The sequence below is a fragment of the Carassius gibelio genome, chromosome B14 (genome assembly GCF_023724105.1).
Source record: "Carassius gibelio isolate Cgi1373 ecotype wild population from Czech Republic chromosome B14, carGib1.2-hapl.c, whole genome shotgun sequence".
NCBI lineage: Eukaryota > Metazoa > Chordata > Actinopteri > Cypriniformes > Cyprinidae > Carassius > Carassius gibelio.
In genome coordinates, this window is record NC_068409.1 from 20,579,914 (window position 1) to 20,605,100 (window position 25,187).

Below are 25,187 nucleotides of genomic sequence, written 5' to 3' on the forward strand. Positions count from 1 at the left end.
CACCTCTCAGATCCCCTACAACAATGAGAGCCATTACAGTATGGTGATGTACAGTACCGTCTGAGCAGATATAGCTTAAGATGTCTGTGGAACAAAAGATTGTATTTTCCTATAGCCGTGGAGGTCTGTTAACTCGCTGGCCTACACCTCTTTTTTTTTCGTTGGTGGATGAAGACGCTCGGATATATATATATATTTTTTTTTTCGTTCACATGTGTATAGCTACATGTTTAATGATCAGGTATTCTGAATCACTAAAGGATGAATAGTTTCATAAATCTCACCTGAATGAGGAACGTGTCTGTACTGAATGCAAAACACTAGAACAGATAAGAAGGGGGAATAATTCAATGTATTAAAAAAAAAAGTCAATGTATTCAGCCACCCCACCTCCTGTCATCACATTGTCCTGACACTTTGTGAATTAGCGAGGGTCATAAATAATCAAAACTAGCTCGCAGAGTCACGCTGTATCTGTGAATGGCTACAAATACCAAATTATACAAATTGAGGACAGCAAAAACCTCGCTGTGCAACTTTGGAGAAACAAAACAGCGTTCATTTACATTTTCATTTAATTTTCTACTGGCCCGTTGCACCGCATACAGAATCAATCTTTCTAACTTCATTTTCAATATATTAGGAGGATGGGAGTGAGAGCCGGAGGAAATATTGATTGTGTGAGCGTGCATTGTGTCTTCGCACAGACTGAACTCTTTGTATGAATCAAATTAAATTGCAGTTTTTTTCTTATCAGGGTGAAAAAGAAGAATAAAGAGAAAAAGAAACATGAGAGAATGATAGTGGATTATTTCATCAACAAAACCATGACAGTTAAACAACAAATTACAGCCCGGCATGAAAATATAAAATAAATCACCCGGCAGTGGGTGTAACATTGCAGCCGACTCAACATGTTGAAGAAAGGATCGGGAGACAGTTTACTGAATGCCCAAGGTCCAGAATTCACCAAATGCAAAAATTGGCTATTAAAAAAAATTGGCAAGCAAATAAACCGTTGCCAGTAACTTCATAAAGAACTAAACATAATACATGTATAAATTAAACTCAAAAATATTTTCTGACATGAGATTCAAATCAAGACGCTAAAGAAACATCTGTCATAAATAACTTTTCCTTTATCTCTGTGTAAAATTAATTAATTATAAATTGATTTATAAAATAGCAATTTAATTGATAAATAGTAGTACAACATTTTTTTATATTTTTTTCAGGACAGAACATGTGACAGTGCGTAGGCCTATGTGAAATATTCATTCATTCATTCATTCATTCATGTTTTCATTGTTTAAAATTTTGTTCTTGAAAGAATATTTATGAACTTTTCTTTCTTTCTTTCTTTCTTTCTTTCTTTCTTTCTTTCTTTCTTTCTTTCTTTCTTTCTTTCTTTCTTTCTTTCTTTCTTTCTTTCTTTTGTGGTATGTGGCAGTACATAAGCTGAAATATTCAAGCCCAGTCTAATGACTATATATATATATATATATATATATATATATATATATATATATATATATATATATATATATATATATAGTATATATAGTGTATATATATATATATATATATATATATATATATATATATATATATATATATATATATATATATATATATAGTATGCCAAATAAAAACATAAAATCGTGGTATTGATATGCAAAAAATTGACTTTGCCGTGCATGTGATACACACTTGTTTGACGTGCATATACTACACAGTTTTTTTTTTTTTTTGTGATAAGAAATTTGTTTGCGTGAATATGATATGCAGTTATCGTGTACATATGATACGCATCTATATTGCATATAAACAGTATGCCAAATCGAAACATAAACTTGTGCTATTGATAGGTACTTTGATGAGATCGGTTGAATATTAGTCAGTCAGGCAATATTGATTGATTGATTGATTGATTGATTGAATGAATGAATGAATTAATAAATGAATGAATGAATGCTATTTTCACTATTAATACACATAATGCAAAATAAATTTTCTATTCTCCATTCTGGAAGCAATTTAAAAGTTTTGATAAGTGTTCAGAAGAGACATATGTGTTTGAAAGATAGGGTGTAAGACGAGACAGGAGGTGGTGTTATGATGAGATCTGTTGGTGGATAGATAGCACTTTACCTGAGCTCTGTCTCCGGGGAGCAGAAAGAGAGCAAGAGAGATGGAAAGATAGAAAGGGGCAAGGGAAAGACATGAGAGAAAGAGAGAGAGGTTTCTAATGGTGGTTGTATATTAAACAGCTGTCTGTCTGCACACTGTCTGATTGATGGGCAAGGACAAGCTTCATTTCCTTGCCTAGCCAAAACTTCATCTTGTTTCAGACAGCAGTCATGGACATGATTTCAGGTAGAAAATTGGAGCCATTTCCATGGGACTACATCTTTGGAATAAGCGCTTGCAGAAACACATATTTTCTCCCCATCATCCTAAAATGGTTTTAGGATCTCAAGAGACATACAAAGCTAATGCGTGGCAGCCATCAGTTTAACCGAATTAAACTGTTTAACCATGTACAGTTTCTTCAGATTGTCACTAATGGAATAGTCATCTATCAGAGTGAAGTTCCTAGTCCCAATCTCCTTTAATTGTATAACAAAAAGCAGCTTGGACATTCTGCTAAATATCTTTTCTACACACAAGAAAGAAAGTCATAGGGTTTTGAGTGATGGCAGAGTTTCAAATCTATCTTTCGGTGTGAATGTGTGTGTGTTAGTTCTCAGAAAGTACATTATTCACACTCAGCTGCAGCCGTTTCACAAGTTTTCATCAATAACAACTTTTATTAGGTTGAACAAATAATTCTGCTGAGAAGAGCACAAGTCTAGTGCCCAAAATCGCTGATAGAGAATGAGCGAGTGTTATTCCAGCTTACATTGCATCCATTTCAAAAGATCTGTTGTCCTCAAGCATTGTGTCCCCTTGAAAATCAGTTGAACTCCTGCTGGTACCACTTTGAGAGCAGAATTATACAAAAATATCAAGCTGCAGGATATATAAATATATGTATTTTCAAATAATAAAATCCTCTTAATCCTCTGTTCTGGAAGGACAGATATACACTGATTGGACGGTAATTGCCTATTACCTCAATTTCATTTCATGAGTCATCTGTCATTTCATGAGTTTTTCATCATGGAGTTTGAACTTGGGCAGCCAGATGGACTGCAACAATAAATGTGAGATAATGTGTTTTCAGAACTCCGGCGTGAGATTGATAATAGTGCCAAAATATGCCAGAAAATGTAGGCTAAGTGATGCATCTTTTTTAGCCATTATTAGAACAGCATTTTCAGTTTCAGGACTTACATCTTTACATCATTCAACCAGAATCAGCTGGTGGCATCAAGATATATCACACTTTGTTGATGCATTTATTTTCATCTAAAGATGATCCGTAAGAGTGTTTAAACACCCTCATCTCGCTTTTGATCCAAGTTATGTTCCTGGTTGTTTGACATCACCGTCCGTCATGTGTCGATGTGTAATCCGTGTGCTCCATTATCAAGCAGTACGCAGGAAGCGTATGTTGTCAGACTTGTTGGTTTTGCTTCATGACAACACATCGCGGGAGTGAAAATGTCATCTCTCTCTCTGATTTGTTTGTGTATAAATCTGGCACCAGTGACAAAATAAATGACAGTTTTCAGATGATTTCATAGCATCTCTGAATTCATTAAGAGAATCCAATCTGGGAGGTCTCTGTATTTCACTCTGGCAGCAGCATGTCACCCATTTTCCCCAATGCCCAACTCCTCCTGGCAGGCGAACAGTCTGAAACTTGTCCCTTTCGGTTTTTTAAAACAAGATAAATTATCTTGAGAGGCAAATCTGGTTTAAGGTAAAAGCCTATTTTCAGATAGTGTATCTTGAATAACGTTTATAAATTCAAGATTGAATTAAGTTTTTAGAATATAAATGTAACAAAATTAGGTTCTTGTTTTGAATATTAAACAGAATTGTGTGAGGTTTATTTTGAACAACAGCAAAAACATTTTAATGTAATAAGAACAATTTAATAAATAAACAAACTTAAACATACACCACCATTTGAAAGTTTGGCTTCAGTATGATTTTTCAGATTTTTTGAAAGAAGTCTTTTATACTCACCAACTCTGCATTTATTTAATTTATAAAATATTAAATTGTGAAATGTTATTTGCAATTTAAAATAACTTTACAATAACATCTATTTTAATATATTTTTTAAATGTGATTTTAATATAAAGCTGAATTTTCAGTGTGACATGATCTTTCAGAAATCACTATTTCCTATTATTATCAATGTTGACAAATATTTTAAATATTTAGTATTTAATATTTTTAGTACTTAATATTTTTGTATAAACCATGATAAGATTAGTTTTCCAAGATTTTTCGATCACTAGAAAGCTGAAAACATTAAATAATTTATTAATTTAGTAACCATGTAAAAGTCTTTACGGACACTTTTGATCTAGGCTATGTAACGTAAAAACAAAAACAAACATCAAACTTTTGAACAGTTCTATATTCTGTAAACAAAAGAAAAACTAAAAGAAAAAAGAAAAGAAAAAAACGCATTTGATTTTTAAATTGTTTTTAACATTAGATATATTTACTGAAATAATCATATATCCAGCATTCTTTGTTCTCATAGTTGAAACCTGCAGTTGGTGAGAGAATAAACTGGGCAGGTGAGAGGAGTGAGCTGGGAAACGCTGAGCTCTAACCCTGCATTATGCATGGATGACATACAGACATAAACACATTTTCCAGTCTGCAGATTTCTCCGTCTTATCCAGCGATGTCCTATTGCACTCGCCGGAGTGTTTAAACACCTAGCGTGAGCCCCGAGGGTGAGAGGAGGAGAGAGGGAAGATAAGAGGTGAGAGGAATGTCAAAGCTCCTCCCCTCTGTGCCTCACCTCTTCTGGGAGAAATTTCTATCTGCGTTGTGTATCTGTCTATCTCTTCTCCCGTCTCCCTGGCACGGCTCTGCTATCCTTCCATCTTCTCTCTCGTGGGCCCCGGCATGAATACGCTGAATAGCTCCCTCTTTCTGCAGTGCTGTTTGGGCAGCACACTGGGACGCTTTTAACCTCCAGTGTTTGTTCCTGTGGATCCCAAAGATCGGCTCAACTACTACGGCCACTATAATTGCAGACCTCGGTGTCTGCAATTATGTGTCTCGCTTTCTGTGTCTTCTCCCTCAAGTGTGTGTGATGAAATTAATTGAAAAGAAAAGCAAATAGCTGCCCAAGGAGCTTGGGTATTGTTATTATTATAATTAATGGATGGAGCCGAGTCCTGTTTTCTCTGTGGCCCATTAGCTTCAGGGCTTAGGGATCTAATGAGGTGGCTTTCATTTGTTGTCAACTGTACTGTGAAGGAATCACTCAAATGAAGCGGAAGACACTGTCATTTGGGATGTCCTGAGGAGAGGCTGACGGGGCTCAGATGTGGTCAAGAATCGGCAAGTGAGGCAGGCCGGATCGCACTAATACAGCACTAAACGGCACGGCTGAGCAACTGTAATGCAGGAGGGAGCTTCATTTATCTATTGCTGTTCCCGTGGCTATACCTCCGTTCCTGTCTGTGGAAAGATTTGCCTCTTACTGAATTGGTTTTACTGTACAGGAAACTATTTTATCCTATTCTTTTCAGTCTTCTGAAAGCTCACATGTAAAGACATATAAGTGGATCTCTTTGAGGAAAAAGGGTAACTCTTACTGTACCTGCAGCTTTAGGAGTTTCTTGACACAGTGCTGTACAGTCTTAAATATAAAGGCTGTAATGCCTCTGAAGAACCATTTTTTGTTCTGCAAAGAACCATTTAGTCAACCGTCTCTTTCTTACCTTTTTATAATCTGAAGAACCTTCTTTCTCCACAAAGCACTTTTTTGTAACTGAAAGGTTCTTCAGATGTTAAAGGTTCTTTATGGAACCATTTAGACAAAAAGGTTCTTCTTTGGCATCGTGAAGCATTTTTATTTTCAAGAGTGTAAGTATTTGAAAGTGAACTGTACACTACAATGATATAAGAGTGTTAATTGTACTGGACTGACCATATGCTTTCACTGGCACAGTCTGCTGCGTGAGGGAAATATCTGAAAAAAAAAACAAAAAACCTTGACCTTGGTTTCAAATTCGCTAATATTTGATTGTTGACCTAGTAATAAAGCAGCATCTCAAATGTCTTCTTTTAGATGTTTTATTTATTTGTTTGTTTAAAAGGTTTGTTACAAATATACATATATTTTGTACAAATAAAAATTAGTTTATAATTCTGTTTGGGACATATTTTTATACTACTACTACTACTACTACTACTAATATTTATTTAGAAAGCATTTAGTCGCTAATATACATTATTTTAATACAAATAATGGCATTTATTTATTTATTTCCCACTATTTTTAATTCCAGGTTTTAATTAGTTTGAATTCCTGTGTATGCATGATTGAACTGGTAATTTACGAGAGATATCACGACCTTGACTTGTCTTTACCTCGCAGTGATGGACTCCTGCTTAGCATTGTTGTCCTTAATTTGTATTCCGGTTCCACATTTTCCAACTTTTTGATGGTCTCACTGCTTGCTCCTCTGTCAATCCCACAATTCCCTGCTCAAGCCTGCCACTCGGCTCCCATAGAGAATGAAATGGAGATAGCTGCTCACTCCACACCATTGGACATGTAGGGTGAGACTTTGTTCTCAGAGAAAGGCTTGGGATGCATCCAGTCATGTGACCTGGGTAGGCAGACTATATGTGTGTGTGTGTGTGTGTGTCTAAGGGGATGTGTGCCAGATATAAGCTCTTCATTCATCTCAGCAAAACAGCTGTGAAAGTGCTGAGTAAAAAATTCAATTAAGAGCCAGCTGTGCTGTGCCTCACGTCTCCCTTCAGCCAGATCCTTCTCTCCCAGGCTCCTATCCCCCCCCCCCCCCCTTTTCTTTTTCTCTTCTGGAACATCCTTCTGGCAACCTGCCTGTGCTCCAGCACCACCCCCTACTGAGGGAGACAGCCCCCCAACCACAAAGCAACCCCCTTCAAATAAATGCCCACTTACCCCCTGCAGCAGCCTCTAATTTGTGTACATGGCTGCAAGCTCGCACGGATATAGTTTTGAGAGTAAACTAAGTAAATTTACTTCACTTGGAGATAATTTTTAGATTTCAATATTTTTTTCTTGTTAATATTAATATAATTAATCTCAAACTTTATCATTATTATTATTTATTTTTTTACTTTTTATCTTTTGTTGAACTCGCCCTTCTTATTCTTCTTCATAATATTAATAATAATAATAATAATAATAATAATAATTTGTTTTCGTTATTATTATTAATAATAATAATAATAATAATAATAATAATAATAATAATACTGGTGCTATTATTATTATTATTATTATTATGAAAATAGCATCTTCTAAACTGTGGTTTTTAATGGGAACATGATGGTGATAATTCGTTTTTTTTTATTGTTATGATTAATTAAATTACTGCCTATAATAATAATAATATTCATAATTGTTATAATTATTAATACAGAATTTTAGCCCTTGTCATTTTCTTTATGCCAGTCCAATTATATGCATTTAACTCCAATCAAATATCCATCCACTCTTAACCACAAGGCCACAGTACTGCTTTGTAAGCTAATCACTTGTAACTCTATAAATTCAGGTTTTTAATGAGCTAATTTGCATTTTAGGAATTAATCAAAATTGATTAAATAATTAACAGTGCAATACATCTTACTCAAAATGTAACAAATGCGGTTTAGGAACATGCACACAAAGCCATGCTTGCAGTTACAGAGACATCATTAACCCTGGAACTTGCCACTGTTATGAATGATGATGCAAGCAAAGCAATCAGGAAATGCTCATTGCACATCAAAGCCATCGATAAACCTCCCATCATCTTCTGCCATCGTAAGTAATGGCCTGTTACATGTTCAAGAATGTCCGTTGCCATGCAGCAATTAGGAGAGAAAGAATGTGTCGCCTACATTGTGGTTTGTGAGGCGAAATGCCTCCTCCACACTAATTCCAGCATGTAGCAGTGCAGTTTACCAAAGCAATTTGCCCTTTACCAAAGCGATGCTTCTAAAGGAGTCAGATTAGATTATAAACCAATGTTGTTCCCACATGTACCTCATTCCTGGTGGAAAATAGCAGGTCTGTAAGATTTAGGAGCTAAGGAGAATTAGGACTTCAGCTAATCTTCTGAAAATACCCTCTGCCAGGCTACCTCAGAGATGAGGGTTCAAGAAAGCAGCTTCAACACTGCTGACATCGGAGTTCTTCACTCAGAACAGTTGGGGGAAGTAAATTAACTCCTGCATCAGTCCCCTCCAAACGTGAGCATATTTGGCTCTCCCACAAACCCTGAGAAAAAGCTTCTAAAGGAAGGGGCTTTGTGTCCTCCCCTATGCTTGGCCTCATGCTGATTCTAACAGTCTCATCTGCTTACAAGCACACCTTTGCTCTCTGTGGCTCTCTAAGCCTTTGGTGGAAATCTAATAGCAGCAGGTGTGGATTGAGGGAGAGGATTGCATTGCCCTTCTCATTTGGAGTCAGAAGAGAAGCTCTGGCTCATAAATATACAGCGTTGGTGGAATTGGAATGCAGCCCAGGGGTGAAATATTGAACATCCATGTGCATCCATACAGTGTGCAATATTTCATGCTTCCATATCATTTTAGCATGGCGCTGGCATTGCCTTTGTTGTCTTTTGGAAATTACAAGTTTATATCTTTGTTGAACCTGAGCTTTGACTGCTCGCCTGTCCTGGATTTTTCTCTCTTTTTCTGGCTTTCCAACAAACACATACATATTATTTTGCATTCAGACTTACACAGGCGCAGCATGACTATCATGTTTTCCATCTTTGGCTTCCAAAACCATGTGTTTACATGCAAAAATAGACATTATTTGGCTCCGCAGGCGTGATGTGGTGTGGTATCTGCAGGAAAGAGACTGATAGACTGCTCTCTGACATGAGGTGACTTTGGCGTGCTGTTTGCATGTCAATTCTGGTCTCCTATGGAAAGATTTTCTCATATACCTAGTAGCCTAGTCCCAGTCTCAAACGGTATGCCAGTAGATCAACCACCATCCGTTTAATGAAGGTCTGATGCATAATAATCACAAAAAACTGAAGTACGTGAGTAAGTGACACTTAATATCAGAGTAATGAATGCTGAAAATTCAGCTTTGCATCACAGGAATAGATTACAATTTCAATTTATATTATAAAAACACATATTCACAATATCACAGTTTATTATTAAATAAATGCAGCCGTAGTAAAAATAAGATTAAAACAATATTACTGACCCCAAACTTTTGAATAGTTGTATGTGTAAATAGATATACTGCAAGTTCTTGAACACATCTTGGGGTTCATATGGTCGCATGTGGTCTGGTATTACGAAGACAATCTGCTGTACTTCCTGTCTCTCTGTAGCATTGTCTTAAGTTACAGACATCGCAGTTTATTGCTCTGGTCACATCTGCAGTCCTCATCGCTCTCTGCAACATGTTCATGCAGGTGATTATGAACCATGAACAACTGTCTTTTTTTTGTCATAAGTTATTGGAACTGTGACATTAATTTTGTACTGCCTATAAACTTATATTTTTATATATGCATTAAGAACTCCAAAGGTTCATGTGCATTACAATTTTATACATACAAAGTTATATACATACAGTGTTGTTCAAAGGTTTGGGATCAGTAACATTTTCTATGTTTTAAAAGACGTTTCTTATGTTCATCTAGACTTTATTTATTTGATTAAAAAAACACACACACCTTAATACTGTGAAATATTATACAATTTAAGATAAAAAAAATTATATTATGATTTATTTCAAAATATTATTTAGTGATATTTGTCATAAGTGTCAAATGATCCTTCAGAAATCATTCTGATATGCCAATTTATTATCAATGTTGGAAACTGAGTTATGCTGCAACATTTTTTTTTTACCTCTGATATATTTTTCACGTTTTTTTTTTTTATGTATTAAATGTTAAAATAACAGCTTTTTTGTTAATCATATCTTTGTACCATATAAAAATCCATATATTCCATATTATCTGCGCTATTGTGTGAGAATTGAGTGGATCTGCTTTTTTAGACTGTACAAGTGTCAGCAGGCACCTTTAAACTAACTCGCTCTCTCTTTTACTTCCACTCTTTTACTTTCTCTGGCAAATCACAGGTAAATCAACATTTTGTAACAAAATCTAAAGGTGGGTTTGTGTGAGGACAAATGGTCAGTGTTGTGGCAATGCTGAAATTGTATCTTTGAGACGAATACCGTCCGAACATGGATTTAGGCCGACTGATCTTGGTTGTGGGACAAGGAAAACAACTCCATGCTGAGCAGTCTTGGTTTGAAGCAGAGAGAATAACCTCATTGAGAATCACAGCTTGGTACAAAACAGTTTCTTTCTCACTGGCCTCTATCTTGTTGCAGGTGGGGGGCACAAGCCGACAGGGACAAAACTAAATGCTTCCCCATTTTTGTCTCCAAACAAATCTCATGACGGAACACATGCTGGGTCATAACCAAATCAGACAATCACCTGTAGAGTGTAAGAAATTTATGAAATGTGCATTTCAATGAGCAGCCATGGGGTTTTTCTAACAAGGTGTTCTCAAATAATCAAGCTTTAATGTTCCCAACCTATAGGGAAATATGTGGTAGATCTTCGTTTGGCATTGAATAACGCAGAAACGCTCAACAACGACTCCCTGGTTATGAGCTGTAATTGCATCCCATTTTCATTCTGCCCTGTTCTCGTGCCTTTTTAAAGTAATGTCATTGCAGGTGCATTAATGCGGTTATCAAAGTGTCAAATTTGTGGAACTAAAAGACCAAATTTCAGTTACCTTGTTTCTGTGCAGAGCAATAACCCTCCCCCCATTTGTGACATACTGTACCCTCCTAAATTTACTTGTCAGGTATGAGGCTGAAATTATTGATCTTGACTCACTTGTGCTAAAGACTTCAGTGAAAGGACTTTCACAAAGTCGTGGCCTAGTGGTTAGAGTTTGACTCCTAACCCTAGGGTTGTGGGTTCGAATCCCGGGCCGGCAATAACATGACTTAGGTGCCCTTGAGCAAGGCACTGAACCCTAACTGCTCCCTGGGCACCGCAGCATAAATGGCTGCCCACTGCTCGGGTGTGTGTTCACTGTGTGTGTGTTCACTGCTCTGTGTGTGTGTACTTTGGATGGGTACACAAATTCTGAGTATGGGTCACCATACTTGGCTGAATGCCACGTCACATTCACTCACTTTCAAAACATCTCTTCTACAGGTGAAAAACCTCCATAAACTAATTTAGCCCTGACATTGCTCAAGAAGGCTGCAAATGATACAGGTTTAAGTGGATTATGGTGCATTTGGTTAATAGTGTGTATTTTTATTAGAATTGCTGTTAGTAGAGACAAATAAAATCATAATCCCCCTCCTCCTTTTTTATTATTTTTTTTTTCTTGTGCTAAATTACAGCCTCTCTCTGTAAATAGGCATTTGAATTCGTTTGCTTATAGATAATGTAGCTAGATCCTAATCACCCTTTCTAGGTTTATTTTTTGATAGTATTAAGTTCACTGTAAACTGTGTTATGCCTTGCATGAATAACTGAATCCAAATAATTCTGAATATGATATTACAGGTGTTTTTGACACTCCAAAAGAAAAAAAAGAAAGAGAGAGAGACAGAGACAGAGAGAGCTAATTTTCATTCTTCTCACATCTCAAGCAGGTGCACCCACATGCAGGGCATGTACCTGAGGAGAGAGCATATACAGTAGGCTACTCCTTAAGGAAATGACAGTTGAATCACTCTCTTAGGTTTAATGCGACTCGAAGGCTCACACGTTCCATCAGCTCTAATGTTTATCCGCTTGGACAGATGCTTGAGGCGTCGGTCAGTTGTCCCTCAGCGTGAATGGTAGCGTCCGATCTCCCTCTCCCGCGCTCATTCAGCGCGCGCCACTGTTTCGCTTAATCAAACCAGAAGGTTGTAGAGACTCGCGATCTTACCGTGTTTCGCCGCGTGCGCATTTTAGGACAGCAGGGTTTCCCTACGGACGGTCATCGTCTAACAGACTCTCCATTCAGTGCTCATTATCTTTCTGCGTTAGGCGTTTTATCCGCTATCAGTTGCTTTCACGTGCGATGCTCTATATTTAAAGCAATTGACAGTTATCTTCAGAAAAGTATCGACTCGTCGGCGTCGCGTTTGGAAGGTGCTCCTCGAGGGAAATAAAAGTTTCCTTCGGGAAATGAAAAGGCTGTCCAGCACAGGTAAGATGTTGCATTTATATGTCAAGCTCTGTGTGTTTTTACCAGCACGCGTTAATGTCCCGGCTGTTTTTCTACACTTGTATGAATGCTGAAAATGCAACTAAACAGTGTCGCTTCACTGACAGATCCTTTTGGTTAAACTGGCCCTGTCGTGTGATCTTAGTCGTGGTAATGTGGATTTCTCTCGTTGGTTTCATCATCCTCATTATTTCTGGCGCTTGAGCGGAACGCCAAAAGGACGCGCCGGACACTTTTTTTTTAGTTTTCATTTGTCTCTCGCGTCCGCTTTGCAGTTTTGCGGGTTTAAAAGCTAGATGGTTGAGAAACAGGCTTACAGTCCGTGACGGTCCGGTTCAAGGAGACCGCATACCGACACTGTCCATCTACGAGAGCGCGCTCTCGGTGAAGCGTCTGACCCTCTGCATCTATTTCCCTTCTGGCTATTGACAGCTACGCATAAGGTCATATATCATCAGCAGCTGCAGAACATGCCAGAAATGGCTAATGGTGTAGCCGCAATTAGTGTATTATGCTCCGTTAAGGTCAGAGAAGGCACAGACCACTACTTAGTGTTTCAGCAGGGAAAACAGTGTGTTATTGAATCCGTTTACAGCAGAATATTCAGTGTTTTGTCTCTCTAAGGTTGACTGTTTTGCTGCTATGCACCTTAAAGGGGTAGTTCATCCCAAAATTCTGTCATCATTTATTCACAACTCAAGGTGCTTCAAACCTGTACGAGTTTTCTCTGCTGGTTAACACATGGATAGTGACTGGATATGTCAAACCATACATATCTTAAAAGTCCACATTAACTATATTTAGTGTGCATATGAGGAACAGATCATCATACAGTATGTTATTTACTGTCTGAGCTTTCCATAAATCATCCATTAGAATACACAAAACAAGTTTTGATGTCGGATGATTAATTTCTGATAAATTATTTGGTTAAAAATGGTGAAGCTATGAGCCAGATGCATGTTTTTGTGTGAGTGCAGTAGATACCATGATGGTGCTTTTTGTATCTAATGGATAAGTTAACCCAACAATGAGTAGTTTCCAATTTATGTGGCACGTTTTGCAGTGACAATTATGTGTTTGGATCTAGAATACCCTGTTATTTGTGCACTTTAGATAGATGGATGTAATGGCAAAGAGCAAGCATTGATTCTTCTCATTTATCTCTGAAGTAATGCATTATGCACAGTTGCAATTTGTTCACCATCTATTTTCCTTCAGAAGGTTTAATATTGTGGAATAACAGCTGATTTAATGTTTATAACATCAAAAAGTTTCGGTTCTCGTTGAATTCCATTTTATGGATGACAAATTCATTAGCAACCAAAACTTTTGGATTACCATTATCTTTCAAAATGTTTTCTTTTGTGCTACACAGAGCAAAGAAATCCATACAGAATTGGAACGATATGAGAATGAGAAAATGATGACAGAATTTAAATGATTGAATCTCTTTAAGTACCGAATTTCCAATTACAAGGTTTAAAGAACCCTCTCGTTCTCTCCCCGAAACGCTTGCTCAAGTTCTTTCATTTTAGCTGTCTCAGAAGAAAGTGGAATGACTTTACTGAACAGTTATGAATCATATCTGTTATCATCTTGTGTTATACTATCTTAGCGTTGGCTGAATGTCCCTAACTATGTGACGAGTTCAAAGTAGGTGAGTTAGTGTACTTATTGATACTGCTGCACTTCGATATGAACGAGGCGGTCAGAAAATAGATAGAAAAGATCAAGAGATGGAAGCTCCCTGCTGGGTCTCTGGCTTTCATCTGCTTGCGCGATCTCCCCCCGATCCTTCCCTCCGACTGATCCCCCTCTCATGTACCGTATCTCTCAATTAGAGCTCAAAAACTAATGGACACCAAGTAGAGATCAGCAGAGGGCGAGAAAGTGAGAATGTGAGATGTTTGAACAGAATGAGTCAAATCTTCTTCAGTTTTCACAGATACAGACTAACAATCTGGCCAACTGCGTATTTGTGCCTTACTTCTAAAAATCCTACATGCATTTTCAAGGGAATGAAAATTGGACTGGTTATCCTACTATCAAGTAGGCACCTGCAAGACATCGTTATCAGCCTCTTGGTACCTGGTGTGTGTGAAACCCAATTGAATATTTAGATGTAAGCAGTATATGTGTAGATAACTCTAAGCGCGCACACACACACACACACACACACACACATACTCACACTGAATGGCTAAACGGCTTTAACGCCGGACAGCCGTGCATGTCATACACAATCCCTCATCCTGGCCCAGTTGGCACAGTGTAACTCCAGCTAACATGGCAGAGTAAGCAGTGTAGAGCCGATCACACTTAGCAGTGCTCACTCTCATTCTCTCTCTCAGTTAGTGTGTGTGTGTTTGTGTGTGGCCTTAACCCCCTTAAGCTCACACACTGGCTCGTTGCCTTCTTTGGGCCACGAACAGCACAGATCTCTCTACGAACTCCAAAATGAGAGCAGATGCTCGACTCAACCCGGCTCTGCTGAGCACCTTTGCTGAATGTAAACTCCTTCTGTTTGCATCCCCCTGTACCCTGAAGCCTTGCTTCGTAAGACTGTCATTTTTCACATTTTATGTAAAGACATGTTTACAAACAGCAACAAATGTCCAACTTGTTTAAATATATGCTTTAGACTCATCTTCCTTCTTCTAGGTGAATGGATCTTAAAGCTTCAAGGCCACCTCAGTTCAAATCAGAACATCCATATAGTCACACCAATGTATGCAATGGAAAAACGAAATAACTTTGAGCGAACTTTGTACAACTTCCTTTCTTCTGAACTAAAAAATGAAAAAAAATATTTTGAAGAAGCAGTATTGGTTAATATTGATTGCTATTTTATGTAAAAAAGTTTTGAGAGCAGAAATTTCTTATAATTTATGTTTCACAAGTTTGTGGTGACATGAGGGTGAGAAAATGATAACAAAATATGAGTGTGTGTGTGTATATATATAATTGCTTTCTCTAGTTCATGTTAGCCACAATTATTGGCACCCAATTATTGCAATGTCCTTTTCCCAAGATAGAAGCTCTGAGTTTTCTCCTATAATGCCTGATGAGTTTGGAGAGCACCTGATAAAAGATCAGAGACCATTTCTTCATCCAAAATCTCTCCAGATATTTTAGATTCACAGCTCCATGTTGGTGCTACCTCTCTTTAGTTCACCCCACTCATGTTCTATAGGGTTCAGGTCAGAGGACTGGGATGGCCATGGCAGAAGCTTCATTTTGTGATCAGTGACTGATTTTTGTGTTCATATTGATGTTTGTTTTGGAGTACTCCGTAATAAGAGTGGTCCATTATAAGATTAATAACAGGCAGTCAGGTTTAGAATTTGTATCTGTTGGTATCTGATTGAATACACAATGCCATGTATCTGAACATGATGTCCAGGACCTCCAGCAGAAAAACAGGCCCACAACATTAAAGATCCAGCAGTATATTTAACCCTGGACATGGGGTACTTTTCATCCCTGTTTGTATTAAACGAATATGGTTGGTTTGCTGCTCAAAAGCTCTTTTTTTTTCGTTTCGCCTGACAACTGAATATGCTGGAGATTGTTTCTGGATGAGCGAGGATAATTTTTCTTGAAACCCTCCCGAAAGACATGGTGATGTAGGGGCTGTTTTATTAATATTTTATATTTTTTAGGCTTTCTGACCCCAAGGCCCAACTAATCTCTGCAATTCTCCAGCTGTGATCCTTGGAGAGTCTTTATCTGCTCAAACTCTCCTCCTCACTGTGCATTAGGATGATATAGACACACATGCTTTTCTAGGTAGATTTGTAACATCTTTAGTTTATAGGAACCTCTTAATTATTGCCCTGATGGTGGAAATGGGGATTTTCAATCCTTTAACTCTTCTCTTAAAGCCACTTTCTATTTTGTGAAGCTCAACAATCTTTTCTGTTCTGCACATCTGAACTATATTCTTTGGTTTTACTCCTTGTGATGGATGATTAAGGGAATTGGCATTTGTTTCCTCATATTTATGATCAATGTCATGGCTGGACAATTTCATGCTCCTAGTCAGGTAAATATGAATGGGGATATACTTCAGAGATATTTTACTCATAAGAATTTCTAGGGGTGCCAATAATTATGGCCAACATGCATTGGAGAAAAACATTTATTTCATCAGCAGAATTTCCCCCCAACTTTCAATTGTTTTACTTCGCTGAAAGGTTAAAATTTTGTGATTTATTTATTTATTTATTTATTTATTTATTTTAAATGAAAGATCTTAAGGATAAACAATGCAGATTTAGTTTCACAAACGCCTTTGCTCATATTAACCAAGGGTGCCAATATTAATGGAGGGCACTGTATAATATTTATTAGTGCTGTCAAATGATTAATCACATCAAAAATACAAGTTTTTTTTACATAATATATGTGTGTACTGTGTATATTTATTATGCATATATAAATACAAACACATGCATGTATATATTTAATAAAAGTATCTTAGGTTTATATATTAAATATATGTATATATAATGTAAAATATAAGAATATGAATATATAAATGTATAAACATCTAAATATTTTCAAAATATATACTGTACGTGTGTGTATTTTTATTTATATCTTACATTGAATTGTGTAGACACGGTTTTAAACTGTTAATCTGTTGTAAATTTACTGTATTCCAATGGCTTGCTATAATATGTGTTATATGAACTATACTCAGTCTCTTTTTATGCGTGTACACAAGACTTCAGATCTGGGTTAGCGCTGACAGTATTTATTTATACCCACACTGGCGTCTCCCACATTTGTGGACACACCAGAGCATCAGTCTTCATTACTGTCAACATAAGCCTGACCCTTTTCAACCAATTAGCATTGTTAAGCAAAACTCTAGTTCACGCTTGTGTGAGTGTGTTGTTGTAGATGTGTTTGTGTGTACATATTGGCTTGGCTGATGTAGCGAAATCCATTTGCAGTTATAGGAGTGTCTGCATCATTATCAAGGCCCCCTCCCCAGTCCTGCGTCCTTCAGCCAGGTCTGTGGCGTGTGAAGGAGAGTTGGGAATGAGACCAGATAGATGGTGTGTGTGTGTCAGGGAATGGAGTGTTTGTCCGAGGTATGGAGATGCACTAATGGATGAATGTGTCTGTGTGTGTGTGTGTGTGTGTGTGTGCACTTGTGGTGAGGGTTTTGACTGTTGACTTGGCATAAAGTGCCAGATTTGAAATGCTTTCTCACAGGAAGTCACAAAATGCTTGTGTGGTGTGTTGACACATTAGGTGTATGGTCTCTCCCCTGTCAAGCACTCTGACAGATGCAGCCTGTGATTCCAGTCCTCAGCAGATTAAGAGATTACAGTGTTGGGTGGGAGTGTATAATAACCCTAATGCATCTAAAACCGCATTCACACACGGACAGCTGAGAACATCAGAGTGCTGATGAACTGTATCTGCAATCTTCAATATGTCTTCATGATAGGTCAGGCCGACATTGACCACAGAGTTAACAGCTGATATTTTCACTTCTAGTCAGGCCGGGACAGATGCGGCTTACCTCAACACGGCACAGCTCAGGTTGCTGTTGATAAGCGTTAACTAGGTGATGGTGTCAAATCCATGACCCAGACAGACTTACAATTAAATAGCAGCTTAAAAGCAACTTTTAGCACGAGAAGAGTCTCTCCTGCTCTCATTGCTGCAAAGCAGGATTGGATTGCTATTAGTATGAATTATATATATTATATAATACAATTTGAAAGTTTGTTGTCGTATCCTTTTTTCTTTCTTTTTCTTTTTTTTTTTTTTTGAAATAATTAATACTTTGAGCATAGGTGTCATTTGAGACACTTATAATCCATTTCCATTTCAAAATAAATTATTTTTACCTTTCTGTTTATCACTGAATCCTGAAAAACTTAAGATATACATTTACACACACATACACATACACATAATAAAATAAAATAAATAATAAGCAACACAACTTTTTTCAATATTGATAATAAAAAGAAATGCTTCTTGAGCAGCAAATCATCATATTAGAATGATTTCGGAATCATGTGACACGGAAGAAGACTAGAGTAATGATGCTGAAAATTCAGCTTTACATTACAGAAATAAATACAATTCTAAAATATATTAAAATAGAAAACAGGTATTTCAGTTTTCAATGAATAATCAAATTAATGCAGCTTAATTGTTTTCCAAAACATATATATATATATATATATATATATATATATATATTAGGGGTGTAACGATACGCGTATTCGTATTGAACCGTTCGGTACGACGCTTTCGGTTCGGTACGCGGTACACATTATGTATACCGAACGGTTCGTTGGAGTAATTAATTATATTTGGAAAAAAAAAAAAAAAGAGAGAGATAGAAATATAATGATATGCGTTCAACAAGGTAGCCCAATAACCCAAACAACGTAACAGGCAACGCCCCTGACACTCCCGAAGAAGAAAAAAACACCATCTTATATGTTTATGTTAGGCTACTCAGCAGGCGCTCGCTCACTCAGTACGCGCTGAAGGCTCGTTGCAAAATAGCCAATGCGTTTAACAGACTAGAAATGAGAAGATCCTCCAATAACCAACAGGTCTGGTGTTTGGGTGCACTTTGGATTCCCTTTAAGCTATAATGGTGATGGCAAGAGAGCGCTCGGGCAGAAGCGCTCGGGCTCGCTCATGAGGCGTCTGTCTTTGCTAAGCAACAATGACGTGCTCTCTCCATGAGACGCGGAAATTTCAGCGAAGGATAAATGGATTTGCAGCTCTAAAAATCGCTTGCAGTAGCTCTGCTACTAAATTTATTTCAAAATTGCAATCCATATACAACTATGATCAGCTGATCCTTCATCTTGGCTGAGCTCTCAACGTTGTTACGGGAAAGGATGAAGCTGATTGGTTAGTTCTTGTCACATGACTCGCGGTGCGCTTGCGGCATTCTGAAAAGTTGAGATGTTTTTACATTTTGCTGTATCTAAAACGTATCGAACCGAACCGAACCGAACCGTGACATCAGTGTATCGTATCGAACCGAACCGTGAATTTTGTGAACCGTTACACCCCTAATATATATATATATATATATATATATATATATATATATATATATATATATATATATATATAATTAAATAAACTCAGATGTTTCTACAGCTAACATGATGTTATACATATAATTATAATAATAATAATTATTATTATTATACCAGACCTAAAGTAGCAAAAATAAATACATATGCTTTATAATAATACTATAGTAGCTTTCTCTGTAAAGCAAGTTTGCGTGCTCTACATTCAGTAATAGGAAATACATCAGCACAGAAAAGTTAACTTTGCTTGTCAAACCATTTCATGGAGTTTTTAACTTCTGGGAGCTGGTTCATGAATTTCTGTGATTCTTTGTATAAACATGGGTTTTAGCTGTTAGCAAGGGAGTTCCTGATTGATGGTGTCTTATTGCAAAGGCAAACTCAGTGCTGATTTGGCAATGGCCCAGGATGCTATCTTCAGCCTGTATCGGAGAGGAAGAACCCCCTAGACATCTGTCACCGGTGTCTTGCCCGCTCTGATACCTCGCCGCTGGCACTCTGAATTGGTGCTGAGTTACAGCAGAGCTTCCCAAAACCATCATCCGACTGTGATTCCTGGCACTGGCTCTTCTATTCAGTGGGGTGAAAGCGAGGGGACACTCAAATGCTGTTCTATCTAAATTTATTCACTCGTGTTAATTTCCGTGCTTTAACTGTAGATGTTTACCAGAAACTGATTGAGCTATAGTCTGTACTGTTTCATCAACATGTTGTCATTTAAAGCTTATTCAGTACTCTCTCTTTCTCTCTTTCCCCTCTCATTTCTATCTTGGCTCCTGATGTTCTAGCTGATTGTTAATTTAATTTGCAGCTCTTGAGGGATGGTACATCACTTTGTGTGTTTTTACTATTTTCTTTTTAAAGAAATGTCTATTGCTCACAGAGGTTGCATTTATTTGATCAAACACACAGAAAAACAATAATATTGATAATTATTTACAGTATTTAATTACACACACACACACACACACATTTGTAGTTATGACTATGTTGACTGAAATAATTGCATTATTATATCACAAAGATTTTTATGCGGTGACTACGTGTTAACAGAAAGAAGATGGTAAATAGAGAGACGTTGAGAGCAACAGATGGAGAGAGAGGGGATTTTTGTTTAGAGTTTAGATCAGATAACATCTCTTGAGACTCTAGACAAAAGTAATTAAATAAACTCAGATGTTTCTACAGCTAACGTGATGTTTAGTTCATTCAATTCTTAAGAGGGTTTTTTACAGTTCTGTTTAAAGAAATAATGAATAAAGAACAACATAAGAAAATGAGAATAAGAAGCCTGCGCTTTAGAAGATATGGGTATTTGCTGATTAGTAGTGCTTTAAGGCAAATTAATAAATAATGATAAATTATTTGATGACTTGAAACTCTCATAAATGCTTTTATAAATTTTAGCAGTTAGAAAAGTTGCACTGGAGCCATAACCATGTGACTGATAGTTTATCTATGTAGTTAAGTATCTCACAGTTTGGTTGAAGATAAACCGCTCACAAATCAGCTAAAATGAGTATTTTAGAGAAAGTTAGGGCTCAAAGAAAAACAAAGTTTCTCTGGTTTCTGGTAATTAAACATCACATTCATGTGCACTCATTTGTTAAATGCATTCATTCTGATGCGAGCTGAAGAAAGCACAAACACTCAGATCTCCATTTATAAGATGAAATTCAGCAGCTGCTCTCTCTAGCAGTGGGTCTCTTACAGTGATTAGTGTAAAGGGACGAACAGAATACTAAAATAGGTGACACAGAAACCTAGGGTCACCGCTGAGGGTCTGTAGAGACTTCTTGCAGGTGATAACATCTGTGTTCATCAGAGAAAAAAAAAACCCTCAATTGCTCTCTGGAAAAAAGCAAAACCCTCTCTGTTAGCTTGCTAAAGGCCACATGCATATTCTATAGCAAAGCTTCAGCATTGACCTGCTGACACGAGAGCAAAGTCAATGTATTTTAGAAAACGCAAAAGAACATGTACCAACAGCAAAACTCAGGAAAAAAGAGGACAACTACAATAAGTCTGCAATCCCATTGGCCTTGATCCCATTTAAATGTGCTGTGATCTGAAAAGATGTTTATGCTTTTCAAGACAAGCAGCAGAAGTGAAGCAGAAGAGCAGTGAATACCTCCTGAACGCTGCCAGTTTGAGCATCTGCAGCTAAACCGGATATTTGGCTTAGGTCTGTGCCAATACAAGAGTTCACGTGTTTGTGATTTTATAGTTGCTGTAAGAAATTAGAGACTTTTTTACTAACTTTTTTCTGACTTAGCCACTGAATTACACCACCACACCCTCTAAAGACATGTCAGCAAATCTGAACAAGCAAAAAGGGATGAACTGCATTCAGAAGTGAGCATCAGTATGCCCTACTCACTTAGAAGGGCAAAGCACTTGAAGTGAGTACTATGGAGGGTGCATGTGATCATAAATGGCAAAATTGCTTCTTGAAGTGACCTAATGACTGTATGCTTTGCTAACGTCCTTGTGTAAGAGCTCTTTGTGAAGAGATGCGACTGCTCAGTTTCATTTCAAATGACCGTTTGAATGGTGTGCGGTTCCTGTACTGCCTTTCAAGGCAAACATGCATTTGGGGTTGGCCCATGATTCAAAACAGATGTATCTGAATGGCTGCTTTTTTGGCATACTCTGTGTTTGTTGTGTTACAATGACTGATGTGATCATCACCGGACACCTATTTCACTTATATCTGATGCATTTTAATCCCAAAAACGCCTCTGAGTGCTTTTAAGAAAGAGATGCAATTGCTGTTTCCATATTTACCTGACTTGAGATACATGCACTTTGATAGATATGTAATGTGCAAACCATTTGTGGCAACCATCACGCAGAGAGCAATCTCGCCACTCACCGCTCTTCACTAATATCACAAGAGAGAGGTCAGGCCCAATGATTTATGGCTGCGATGATGCATCCCGGCCCGGAATGATTAATCTCTGCTGGGAACACTTTCAGGAGTACAAGTTTAACCTCTGAACACCCTCTTCCCAAACACAAAACACACAGGTTCTCTCTCACGCATGTATGCAGTCATTTCCTGGGAGTTGGAGGAGAAAGATCTTACCTGGGCACATTTTGTATGTGATGACCCTTCTATAGGTGTTCTTCTGTCCTTGTTTGTGGATGTGTGTGTGTGTGTCTGTGTATATACCACTTGTAGGGTACCCGTCTAAACCCTTCCACTACCTTTCACCTCGCACACATCAGTGATATTGAAACAATTTCTTCTATTGATTATAGGTGCTAAAAGCATTCGTGTTATGCTCTGTAGAGAAGACTAAAGGGACATTTCTAGGTAGAGAAATGGAAAGCACTGCTAGTTCAGACAAATGCTTTCAGCGACCTTCTCAGCATGCTTCCCTTTGAGGATGAATTACACAGAAAATGGCTGGATTATACTTCATCCTCAAATCAAAATGGGGAAAAGGTACATTTTTTCAAGAAAAGAACAAAAAAAAAGTATTTATTTGTTTTAACATTGAGATTTATTTATCTATTGCACTGTGATTTATTTATTTACTTATACTGATGTGCTTACTTGATGTGTAGTTATAATACAGTACAATTAAAAAGCTTAGAGTTATTTTAAGTCCTTTAAAAAAAAAAAGAATTTTTTTTTTATTTTTTTTTTTAATGTGCTCACCATGGCTACATTTCATTGTCGTCATCATCATCATAAAAAAATATTTGGTAAAATATATTAATGTATTATTATTATCATCAATTATCAAACAATACATAAATTTTTTTTAGGATTGTTTAATAAATAAAATATTCAGCATTTATTTGAAATGGAAATATTTATTGGATAACAAATATTCCTTTTGATCAATTTATTGTGTCCTTGCTGAATAAAAGTAATGTTTGAAATCTCACTTCACAAACTGGCTTCATTTTCTTTATACACATTTTTCAAATACTTTTGAAATATGACTATCACATCCCTTGCCATTTTGTAAAACTCACCCTTGAACTGTCAGCTCTACACAATCACCTGTATTTATGTGTGCGATTTGATGGCATTGGGCAGTCAGCGGTTCAGATCAAAGAAAAGACTTCCTGTTTGATGCACAAGATTCTGTACAGCTATTTAAAATTAAACCGTCCTATCTCATTCATCTAACTTCTTTTACCCTGGTACCAGGCATCTCAGCTTTTGTGTGTGTATGTGTGTGTGTGTGAGTGTGGCTAACAGCTCTCATCTCTTTCATTAATTATGCACGACAGGCTTGTGATGGTCCTGTTGCTGCAGTGCTTTATCAGACGGTGAAGGCCACAGTCACTGATGAGTGTTTTTCGGAATGCTCAAGCGCTTTGAAATGATGCATTTTGTTGCATTAATAGATGTAATCTTTTTATTATTTTGCCACCAGTGTGAGAGCAGACAGCAGGTGGGGTGTGCATGTGTTGTTTTAATCTGGTTGTGTGTGTGTGTCTGTTGTAACCTGGCTATCGGAGCACAGGTGACATGAAACCTCAGTCTGCGGTCAGTGCAAGGAAGCAAGCTGTTTCCCTCTGAGAAATTGGACAGTGTTATTTCATTACAAGGTTTGACGTCAAAGGTCTGATAACACCGATCTGGAAACGTTGGCTTGAAGAACATGCATGGAAAGATTTCAAAACAACCATTGTCAGTGCTCTTTTTTACAACTCTTTCCACATCCTCTCCTCTTTGGCAAAGAAATTTGTCTCTCATTCCCCTCATTACCAGCAGCATGTAAAAGCTGCCTAAACAAACCTAATTAGCTCATTAAGAACCAGTCTTAACTACCTCCTGGGCTTTGTTCACATGCTCCAGACTTCTAAATGTTGTGGCTGATTTACTCTTGTACCGTGTGATTACTTTGCCGGGTTCACAGTATCTCCGGCTGCATCGCCCCAGCACCGCTCCTGCGTCTTACCGTATGATTCTCCAGCTCTCTCCCACTGAGAGCCTTCCATTACAGAACACACTGACGTTAAATAGGAGATTGCTATCATTAAATTCACATTAAGCGGGCAGTAAGATATTGCTATGGAAGTGTGCTGCCGTTTGATTTTGGTGCAGAAAAGGTAAAGAGCATTTCAAATCAGAGACGAGTCAGAGATGCGTCATTGAATTTTAATGCTTCTATTACTACTGAGCAGGTAAATTGTTTTTTTTTTTTGTTTTTTTTCCCTAAGTCATTGGTTTTCAAATTTAGATCTCATCCGTTCTTTTGGGGAAAACTGTTAAATATTTGGTGAAAAAGTGTGAAATATTTTTTAATGCTGTGTTGTAAAGACAAGTAAATGTTGCAATTTTAAAGAGCCAGTAAGATGAAAATTCTAAGCTTCCTATCACTGTTTATAAGTCCTGTACATTAGGTTTAAATCCATCCAAGGTTAAAAACATTGTCATTTTGTCAAAATATCATTTTAAAATTACCTCAATTCTCAGAGATCCCGAAACGGTTCGCGCGAAGCTGTTCAAAAGATTCAGTTTCCTTAAACCCCACCTTTCGGTAGCATACTGTGTTCTGATTGGTCAACTAACATAGTCAGGTTTGATTGGTTGCACCTCCACGGTAAACTATGCGTTAGCATCTGTTTGGGGTGAATTATGTCTTATTCCTCTCACCGCGAAGCAAACAGTAAAATAAAAAACTTGAACAGACTCGCTGCTTTTTCTTCTGTGTGGGTGTATTCAAACCGCGCGCTTCAGTTTGAATCTGAATACCGCGTTCA

The 25,187-nt window shown here is 37.3% G+C and overlaps 1 protein-coding gene across 6 annotated transcripts in view; it reads left to right on the plus strand.

The window, feature by feature from the left end:
* tenm2a (teneurin transmembrane protein 2a) overlaps positions 1 to 25,187 on the plus strand; it is a 404,535-nt gene that overhangs the window by 80,003 nt on the left and 299,345 nt on the right. For 3 of the 6 annotated variants that reach the window (XM_052574346.1, XM_052574351.1, XM_052574347.1), the window contains exon 1: positions 11,984 to 12,345. The exons of the other annotated variants lie outside the window; for them this stretch is intronic. The gene's annotated coding sequence lies outside the window, so the exon portion shown is untranslated. Of the gene's footprint in view, positions 1 to 11,983; positions 12,346 to 25,187 lie in introns of those variants that run through there. 6 annotated transcript variants of the gene reach the window in all.